General features: G+C 38.3%; 1 long non-coding RNA gene across 1 annotated transcript; it reads left to right on the top strand.

Moving 5' to 3' along the window:
• The first annotated feature begins 441 nt into the window (after nucleotides 1-441).
• LOC311601444 lies at nucleotides 442-5,926 on the top strand. Its single transcript, XR_014780575.1, has 3 exons — nucleotides 442-612; nucleotides 775-871; nucleotides 5,799-5,926. It is a non-coding gene; the product is annotated as an uncharacterized lncRNA (long non-coding RNA).
• The last annotated feature ends 3,150 nt before the right edge of the window (nucleotides 5,927-9,076 follow it).

Below are 9,076 nucleotides of genomic sequence, written 5' to 3'. Positions count from 1 at the left end.
TCCTGGACTTGATTTGTAAACCAGGCTGGCCCCAAACTCAGAGATCCTCCTGCCTCTGCCTCCCTGGGTGCTGGGATTACAAGAGTGGCCACCACGTCCAGCTTAAATTGCAGGTAAACGATTCATTTCTAATGGAGTTTGTACCCTTTCTTCAAAGAATTTCTACCTTTAACTGGTAACAGGTTGCTGTTTAATTTCCACGTTATTTGAACTAAATGTATTAACACGATGCCTAAAGCAGTTTCTCAGATCTGATCCTCTTAAATGACACGTGAAACAGCGTTTAAAAAGAGGAGAAGCCGTAGATAATCCCACAGCTTCAGTGAAGGAGGCTTGAAGGGGTTAAAGTGGAAGGCTTGTACAAACTTTGCTCTCTTATCTCCTCCCTCCCTCTGGGGCTCCACACCGCTCAGGCAGAGCTGAGCTGAGTGGAATCGCCACCTTTCCCGCATTCGCTAGCTAAACTGTTGCCTGCAAAGGAGGAACCAGGGACTTAACCAGTTCAGGCTGCTTATATTCAAACGGTCCAAGAGAGCATCTATACATCCAGAGACTTCTCGGTGCTTTTCGCAGCTTAAAAGAAACGGGCATCGGAAACTGCACTCTGAAGCTGTAAGTCTAGCTGGGATTTTAAGTAACTAATTGAATGGGGCTTTTCTGCTTCTCTGAATAGGATGACTCTTCAGGAAAGGTAAAAAAGAAAGCATACATTGTACTGGCATAGTCCTGTTTTTCTGGGCAGGGAAGGCTTCAAGGCTTCCTTTTATTTTCCAGATACTCCAGAGATGCTCCTGAACAAGTTGTCTGCCGGTGCACGCTTCAAAGAGGATATTTAAATGGCCAACTCCATTCATTCTGTGACTCAGGAAAGGTAAGAAATATGTGGAAGTACAATAATGCTATTCACTCTGAAGTGAGCATGAATTTTATTTACCAGCAGGTGTAACACACAGGCACCATCTGCGGCAGAAGATACAGCAACTCCCACTTGTGCAAGCTTATTACTTTATGTTTCCAACCACTGAAGGAGCATTCGCAGCTGACATTGGTTTTTCCGTAGGCTGCTAAGAAACTCGATACTCTTCACAGTACCAACTTCCCCTAGTTTCCTGTCCTTCGTTAAGCAGATACAATGAAACAGAAGGTTATTAACTCTTGAAAGCGATGCCATTTAACAGTTGGAACTTGCTTTTTGAAATTGTTCCATTGATTGTTTTTCTTCCCTGTTTGTGTGTTGGGATTTCAGCTCTGAAATTATATAGCAGGGAGCATGCAAGGAACTCTAAAATGACCCGTGGATTGTTTTCAGAAGTTTATCAATAAAAAGACAAAGTAACTACTGGGCCACCCTCAATGACCAAAACAGGGAAAAGTGTACATTGATTTCGGTATTCCCAGAGCTAACCTTAGTGCCTGGGATTTGATTGGCACTCAATAAAGTTTGGATGAATAAATGTCAGTCTGATTTTGTAGACCTATATAGAACTTTGCTGCTTTCATTAAAAATAAGTCTCACTCTTGTGATCTCTCTTGGGTGGGTAGAGAAAGAAATTGCCACATTCCTTATTTTAGGGAGGAAAAAAAATCATGATCTAAGAGTGTATGTCATTTTACTCCTATGAGGCTTTTACACTAAACTTAACAATCCAAATCTCATAGTAACATACAAGAAGACTTTTATTATCAAAAATGTTATTTACCAAGTTAATGACTATGTAATTGAAAACCAGGGTTGCACTCACATCACTCTTGAATATTTTTTTACATTAGAAGTGAAGTAAAACATATAGGTTAGTGTTGCCCTTGCCAATAAACTATATTAATTTTTCTTTTTCCTTTCCTCCAAACTTCTCTTCTCCTTTCCTTTCCTTCTCTCTCCTTTTCCAATATTTTCATATTTCTCTTCCCTCTTTTTGTCTCAAGAACTCATTTCTTCTCATCTCTTTTCCCCCACATCCCTCATGTCTATCCTTACCTTGGCAACTTTTCTCTGCTGCCTCCCTCCCTATCTTTCTTTTCTTTCCTCAGTCCCTCTCTTCTGTCTTTTCCTAGTTCCTCACTTTTACGGCCATGGTTCATTCTTATGTTTACACAGCAACGCCTTTCAATCACTTTTTACAAAGAGTCGAAATTATTTAACCAGATAAATCATATTTATATCATTTCTAGAAAGCAATACAGGATAAGGAAACAATTGTCTAAAAACCAATTCACAGTAATCAGAGCTCCAGAAAAGATAGAAATTTGGTGGGGTTTTTGTTGTTGTCCATTTTTCCTTTCAAATGGTGCAGAGATTTTCATGGAGAAATCCCTGTTATCTGTGCAATTCATTAATTATTCACTAATTAATTAGCAAAGAACCACCACATTGGTATTTGGAAAGCTTTTATGAGAAGTTGTCACAGATACAGAACCACAATGGCAATACCCTGAACCCTAATTTTAATTTGTTATATTCAAAGTCCTTTATGAATTTTAGAAGTCAAACTGATATACCTGTCTGAACTGACCTAGGCATTTGTTACCCTACAAACTATAGAGGTTTTAAGAAATTATACAATGCATTTTCTAACAATCAAAGCAAATATTAATTGTGCATGATATCATTGTTATTTAACCTTTATCAAGCTTTATAGAATCCTGTAAGAATTTAATAAATATTCAAACCTAAGGAAAATTTATTGTCAATGATAAAGGAGGCAAGAAATGTACTCTCATTCATTGCCAAAACTCATATAGTCACAGCTGTACTTTCTATATTTTAAAAAGTAACTGTCCGAGGATGTGACTTAGTGGTAGAACAATTGACCAGAATGCATGAGATCCTAGGTTCAATCCCCGTAGCAGCCAAAAGACAAGAGAGGGAAAAAAGGGAAAGAGAAGAAATTTAATTCATCCCTGTAGGTTTTTAAAAAGTGTATACTTGGAATGAAGTTTATAATAGTTGTTATTCCTTTAATTCCATATTATAGTCTGCAATTTAGCCTCTATACCTTAAGGGAAGCATGAAAAGATTTTGTGTTGTGAGCCCTCATTATCTGAGTGTACTATGTGAATCCAACCAATGGCACATTCAACCAACCACAGATGCAAAATACTTTTAAAAGCTGCGCCCCTAATGAATTGTACAACTTTTTGTTTCTTTTATTAGTTCCCTAAAAATAGGCATAATAACTTATGTACAATACAACTATGCATTGTATTAGATATCACAGATAATTTCTAGATGGATTAAAGTATACAGAAAAATGTACGTAAATTATATGTAGATGACCCACTTTACATAAGATATTGAACACACTTAGATGTTTGATAACTATGGAGTTCTGTAATCAGTGCTAAAGGTCAGTTACATTCACTATTAAATCAGAAATTGAAAAAAGGGCTGCATTTCTCTGGAAACTTTCAGTGCTAAGTGCTTAAGTGTTAAGTCATGTCCATGCATTTACTCAATTAATATTGATCAGCTAGTGTAAGCAGAGCTAGGATATTATATGAGAACATCAGGAGCGTATAATAGATAGTCTACAATGTTACCCAAGGGTAATTCCTCTAGGAGAGTAACGTTGTGGGAATGAAGATTGGGGTGAGAAGCCAAGGTCAGTTTCATAAACTGAACCATCAAGAATGATAGTACTGCCCTATGCAAAGCTATATAAAGGTAGAAGAAACTTCTCCAACAAAAACATAAAAGCGAAGAATTAGGTTGAGTGAGTATTACTTGAAAGGAGGCTATTAGAAGGAATTAAGGGAAGCCTGGACATTGATAATCTTACATGTCAAGTTAAGGAGAATGAAGCGAAGTCCAATGACAATAAGAAGCTTCAAAGGAATTTGTGGCCTTTGTCATCCTATTATTATAAGGCAGTCAGTGCTAAATCATATATTAATAGGACACAGGGTAAAAATACCAAGTTAGGCATTACACATGAGTCAAAAAAACTTTAAAATTTTTTCATTGTATATATTCATTGTGTGTGGTACTGTGCTACATCAAAACATTTCAAACAAGCGCATATTGTACACTGAGCATTTGTCTCCTATACCCCTGCTGTTCTTTTTCCTCTTAGACAGCTTTACTTCTATTCCCCCCCTCTCTCTGTATGTATGTGTGTGTGTGTTTATTTGTGATTTTTGTGTCTATATAAAAATCTATGACCTGTAGATGAGAGAAAACATATTTGTCTTTGTCAGATAGACTTAATTTACTTAATGTGGCTATTTCCACTTTCCTAGAACCAACATAACTTTGTTCTTCTTTATGGCTGAAAAAAGAAATCTACTGTATATAATAATTTCTCATTTCCTTTGTGCATTTCTTTGCCTTTTTCAAATGTCAAAATAAATCACACTAACATTGCTTAGGCATAGGTTTCTGAACAAATTTAAGGTATTGGGTGCGGCTTTAAAGGAGTAGATAGGGGATGAGATGAAGAAAATGTATTCATGATTATTCTCTTTCAGTTGGTGTTTGTGCATAGGTGTTTGTGCTCCCTTAGGAAACAAAAACTCTTGAATTGACTAATGATGATGATGTGCCAAAAGTCAAGGCATTTGATTTGTCAAGGCCTATGTATTTTAACTACAAGGGCAACCAGAAAGATACAATAGTACTATTGAGGTCTCTCTCACTTGGCTTAATACAGCAAATGCTTAGTTTTCCTTCTACTTCTCATCTGGAAGGTGTTTGGAAAAGCAGCTTATAAGAGCCGAGGGTGGAAAACATCTGAAGCTCTTCTTTCTAGGTTAGTATCATTCCTTCCTCTGTTGTCTGTTGGCTCCCTCCCCCCTCGCGTGGGAGGGTTATGACAGCTCTCTGGTAGCCCAGACTCACCCTAATTTTCTTATGTAGCTGAGGATGGCCTTGAACTTCTGGTTCTCCTGCCTCCACCTCTTGAGCTAAGAGGCGTATACCTACAAGACTGGCTCTAGGCTAGTGTAGCACTCTTGATGAAAGGAGCCACAGCAAGAAGGTCAGTGGGGAAAGAAAGCTGTTCAGAATGACACCCTATCTAAGGAAAACAAGACATGTAATACCCAAAGGAACACTCTGATCAAAAGACGCTTCTGTGTGAGTTGCCTGTGACTGTCAGGAGTCTTGAGTTTGAAGGGCTCTGTTCAATTTGTAGAGTGATGCTTCTAGGTCTTTGCTACATATTAAGATCACCTGGGACGTTTTTAAGTAGTACAGATGTTCATTCTCCACATAAGCTGAGTGATTTGGAACCTCTGCAGGGAGTGTGTGTGTGTGTGTGTGTGTGTGTGTGTGTGTGTGTGTGTGTGTGTGTCTGTGTGTGTCTGTGTCTGTGTGTCACAAGCCTCAAATCCATGCGCTTGGAAGGAAGAGTCAGGAGAATTTACACAATTTAGAAAACAATCTGGCCTTTGCAGCAAATTCCAGTCCAGCCAGTGCTATGTAGTGAGACCCTGTCTTACAAATAAAATGTATTCCCTTAGTCTACAAGGCTGCCTAGACTGCCACTAATGTCAATCCAGGCACACATACTTCAGAAGCTTGAAAAGTAATCCTGAAGTACACCCATGACTAAAAAGCATTCCCTAAAGAATATGCTTAGAAACTAAGTGTGGGTAACTTGCTACAAACAGAAATTTCAAGGTCCTGTCCCTGGGGATTCTGACTAGGGCTCAAAGGAAATGACCTAGGAATTTGCATTTTAACTAGCATGCTCCAGGTGCATTGCTTTGGTGAAGAGACTTCTCTCAGCTCCCATCAAGAAATATTATCACGAAAAGCCCAGAGCTGCATGGTGATTATTCTGTGTGTTCTTTTCCTGCAGGCTCCACAACACTGACGCATAAACTAGGTGAGTTAAAACGACAGAAATGATACTGTGCATGCGTGATGTGTGTGTCTATATGTCTGTGTGACAGAGACAAGCTTCAAATCCATGCACTTGGAAGAAAAATTCAGGATAATTTCTGCAATTTAGGAAACAGTCTGGGGGCTGGAGAGATGGCTCAGTGGTTAAGAGGACTCACTGCTTGTCCAGAGGTCCTGAGTTCAATTCCCAGCAATCACTTGGTGGCTCACAACCACCTATAATGAAATTTGATGCCCTCTTCTGTAATGCAGTCATACATGCAAATAGAGTGCTTATATATACAAATACACAAATAAATAAATCTTTAAAAAAAGAAAACAGTCTGGTCTTCACAGCAAATTTCAGGCCAGCCAGTGCTATGTAATGAAACCCTGTCTTAAAAATAAAATGTTTTCACTTAGTCTACAAGGCTGCCTAGACTGCCACTAATATCAATACAGGCATCAGCTGGGAAACACATCCTTGGAAATTTGTAAGGGAAAATCCATCCTAGCTTTGTCTAGCCTGTAGTGTTTGCTGGCAATCCTTGGCATTCTTTGGTTTGTAGACACACCACTGCAATTTCTGCTTAGATCTTCTCCCTGTGTGTCTTATAAGGACATCAGTCACTGGATTATGGCCAACACAATGACCTCATTTTAATTTGATTACATCTTCAAAGGCCTTATTAGCATGTAAGGTCAGAGTCCCAGGTACTGGAAGTAAGAGCAGCATGCACAAGGCCTACAAGGCCTACACATTCAAATCAGACAAAATCCCAGCGCTAAGAAAGGGAAGTGGATACAGGATCCCACTCCCAGCCAAGAAGCCATTCACAATTGATACCTGCTGGGGAAGGAAAAAACGCCACACTCAGGAGTGTGTGTGTGTGTGTGTGTGTGTGTGTGTGTGTGTGTGTGTGTGTGTGTAAAAGTGCACATGCACTTTTTGTTCTAGTTTGATTTGTAGTTTTTCAATTATTGAGGGTTTTTTGTTGCATTTTCCATTTTGTGTCTTTTTAAAGAGAGAAAGAAAGAAGAAAAAGCCATGAAGTTGGGTGGGTAGAGCGAGTAAAGAGGATCTGGAAGGGATTAGACCAGGGGAAAGAATGTAATCTAAATATATTGTGCAACAAATTTTAATTAAAAAAAAACAAGACCATGAAACAATCAATAAAACAGATCAGCTATCTAGAGGAAAAACAGTAGCTCATCCTCAAAGATCAGTGTGCAGAGAATAACTTGCATAGAATGCAGATTTCTAGATCTTGGTCCCAGTTAATCCCAAATTTGAAAAAAAAAAACCCACAATTTTAAGTATAGCAAGTATGGCATCCTGGATCATTTCATGGAATATAAAACAAGTAGACCCACCTCTCTCTTTTGTTCATTTCTTATGAGCAAAGTGGCATTAGGTGGGGAGACCAAGATGCATGTGAATCACACAAAATATAGCAATGAAGACTGAGGAATATAAGGCCAAACTCAAGTGCTCCCAGTATAGGCAAAACTCAGTGACAGTGAGTAACGTGACTATTGGACCTATTTCTATTAACACTCATTAGTGATTATCACTCTGTTAAAAAGAGATAGCATGGGGCTACATTTCCAGCAACCTTCTGCTGTGGCCTACAGAAGTGTGACAAATTGTGGTTGTTTCTATTGTTTGTTTTAGTCATGTGTATTTTATCTTAATTTTTGAAATGGCAAGGAGAACCACACTGTTTAGATAGAGGAATATTTTTACCAATAAGGACGAGGTTCTGCCTGACCTCATAATGATGGATGCGGTTATTTACTCAGAATTGGCACACCATACCCTCCCAGCTCTTTTGGTCTATAAATACTGAATCAAATGAATATCCTGATACCACAAGCCCAAATGAGAAAGAAAAAAAAAACAATATTAGGGAAGCCTGAATTCCTGAACTTTCTGTGATCCATTATAGTTACAACTGGCACTGGAACCTGGAGACTGAAAACCAAATCTTGAAATTCAGGTCTTTGTTTCAGAGGTCGGCTCTCCAGTGTTTCTCCATCCTGGTTGCAATTTACAGTTCCTTGGGGAGCTTTTACATGTTAGCACTGCTTGAGCCCCGTCCCAGACCAGGAAAATTTGAATCTCTGAAGTCATACTTGGAAGATTAGTATCCAAATAACTAGGCTGGGATTCAGGATCTGTCTATTAATAAGAGTGCTAGGTAAATCCCATGATCAGTCAACATGAAAACACTATACTAATGTAGCCTAGTAATTAGCTACAGTTTAGTAAGTTAGATTGTTCTTAACCTTTTAGTGGTCATGTGTTATATAGCAAAAAGGCATTTAAAATTATGTAAACTCATGCTTGTTTATTTTAAAGCTAGTTTTCCAGCAGCAAACCAATTTGCACTGCATGTTTATACCTATTTCAAAATAATTTGCCACTTTTTTTTTGATAATTGAACCATTCTCTCTTTTATTTATTTTCAGGAAAAATCTGTTGGAGAATCCTATCTGTCGAATTCTTTGAGCCCTGGCCTATTGTCAGCATCTCTGAGACCTCCTCCTTCTGAAAAATCAATGGACGTGACAATACTTCCCCCTGTAATCTACTGCAAGGAAATGTCCACAAAGCTGTAGACAATTCATGTCCTGTATTTTTATATCCTTCAAGCTGTGCATCTGGGCAGACACAGTATGGTCTCCAACCTTAGGGAAGATCCACAAAGTCAGGCAAAAGGGGTGAAAACTCAGATATGCTGAGTCAGAGGTATCCAAAAGCCTTTAGCAAACCACCTCACAGAACCCAATTAAATCTACAACATTAGTCTGTAGATCTAGATGAGCTGTGGATAAAAAAGAGGTTTTTATCCTTCTACTACAAAAAAAAAGCAGAAATCTAAGAGATTCTTGTCTTCAGGCCAGTATTATAAAACAGTTTCACCATATTTATTTTCACCAGTATAAGAAAGATTAAGAGTGTGAAAACTGAACTTATTTATGTATTTATGTCTGTCTGTCTGTATTTGTTTATTTACTTATTTATTTATCTAAAGTGACTAAGAAGTTCTGATAAACCTATTTGGGAGTGGGCTATTTGCTAGAGGTAAGCACAACAATTGGCAAATTAGAAAACCACTGCCTTCTTGCTTATACACTACTGATCTTCTGTACCAGATTGTTAGAATACCACCAATACATTGCCAGACAGGCTAAGTGACTGTGGAATGCCTCGAGGGCAATAGAAATCAAATAGAAGCAAATATCAACTCA

Source organism: Acomys minous, assembly GCF_964271855.1.
Source record: "Acomys minous genome assembly, chromosome: 7".
Taxonomy (NCBI): Eukaryota; Metazoa; Chordata; class Mammalia; order Rodentia; family Muridae; genus Acomys; species Acomys minous.
The sequence above is the reverse complement of the archived record's forward strand: the minus strand, read 5'-3'. Positions and strand labels throughout refer to the sequence as shown.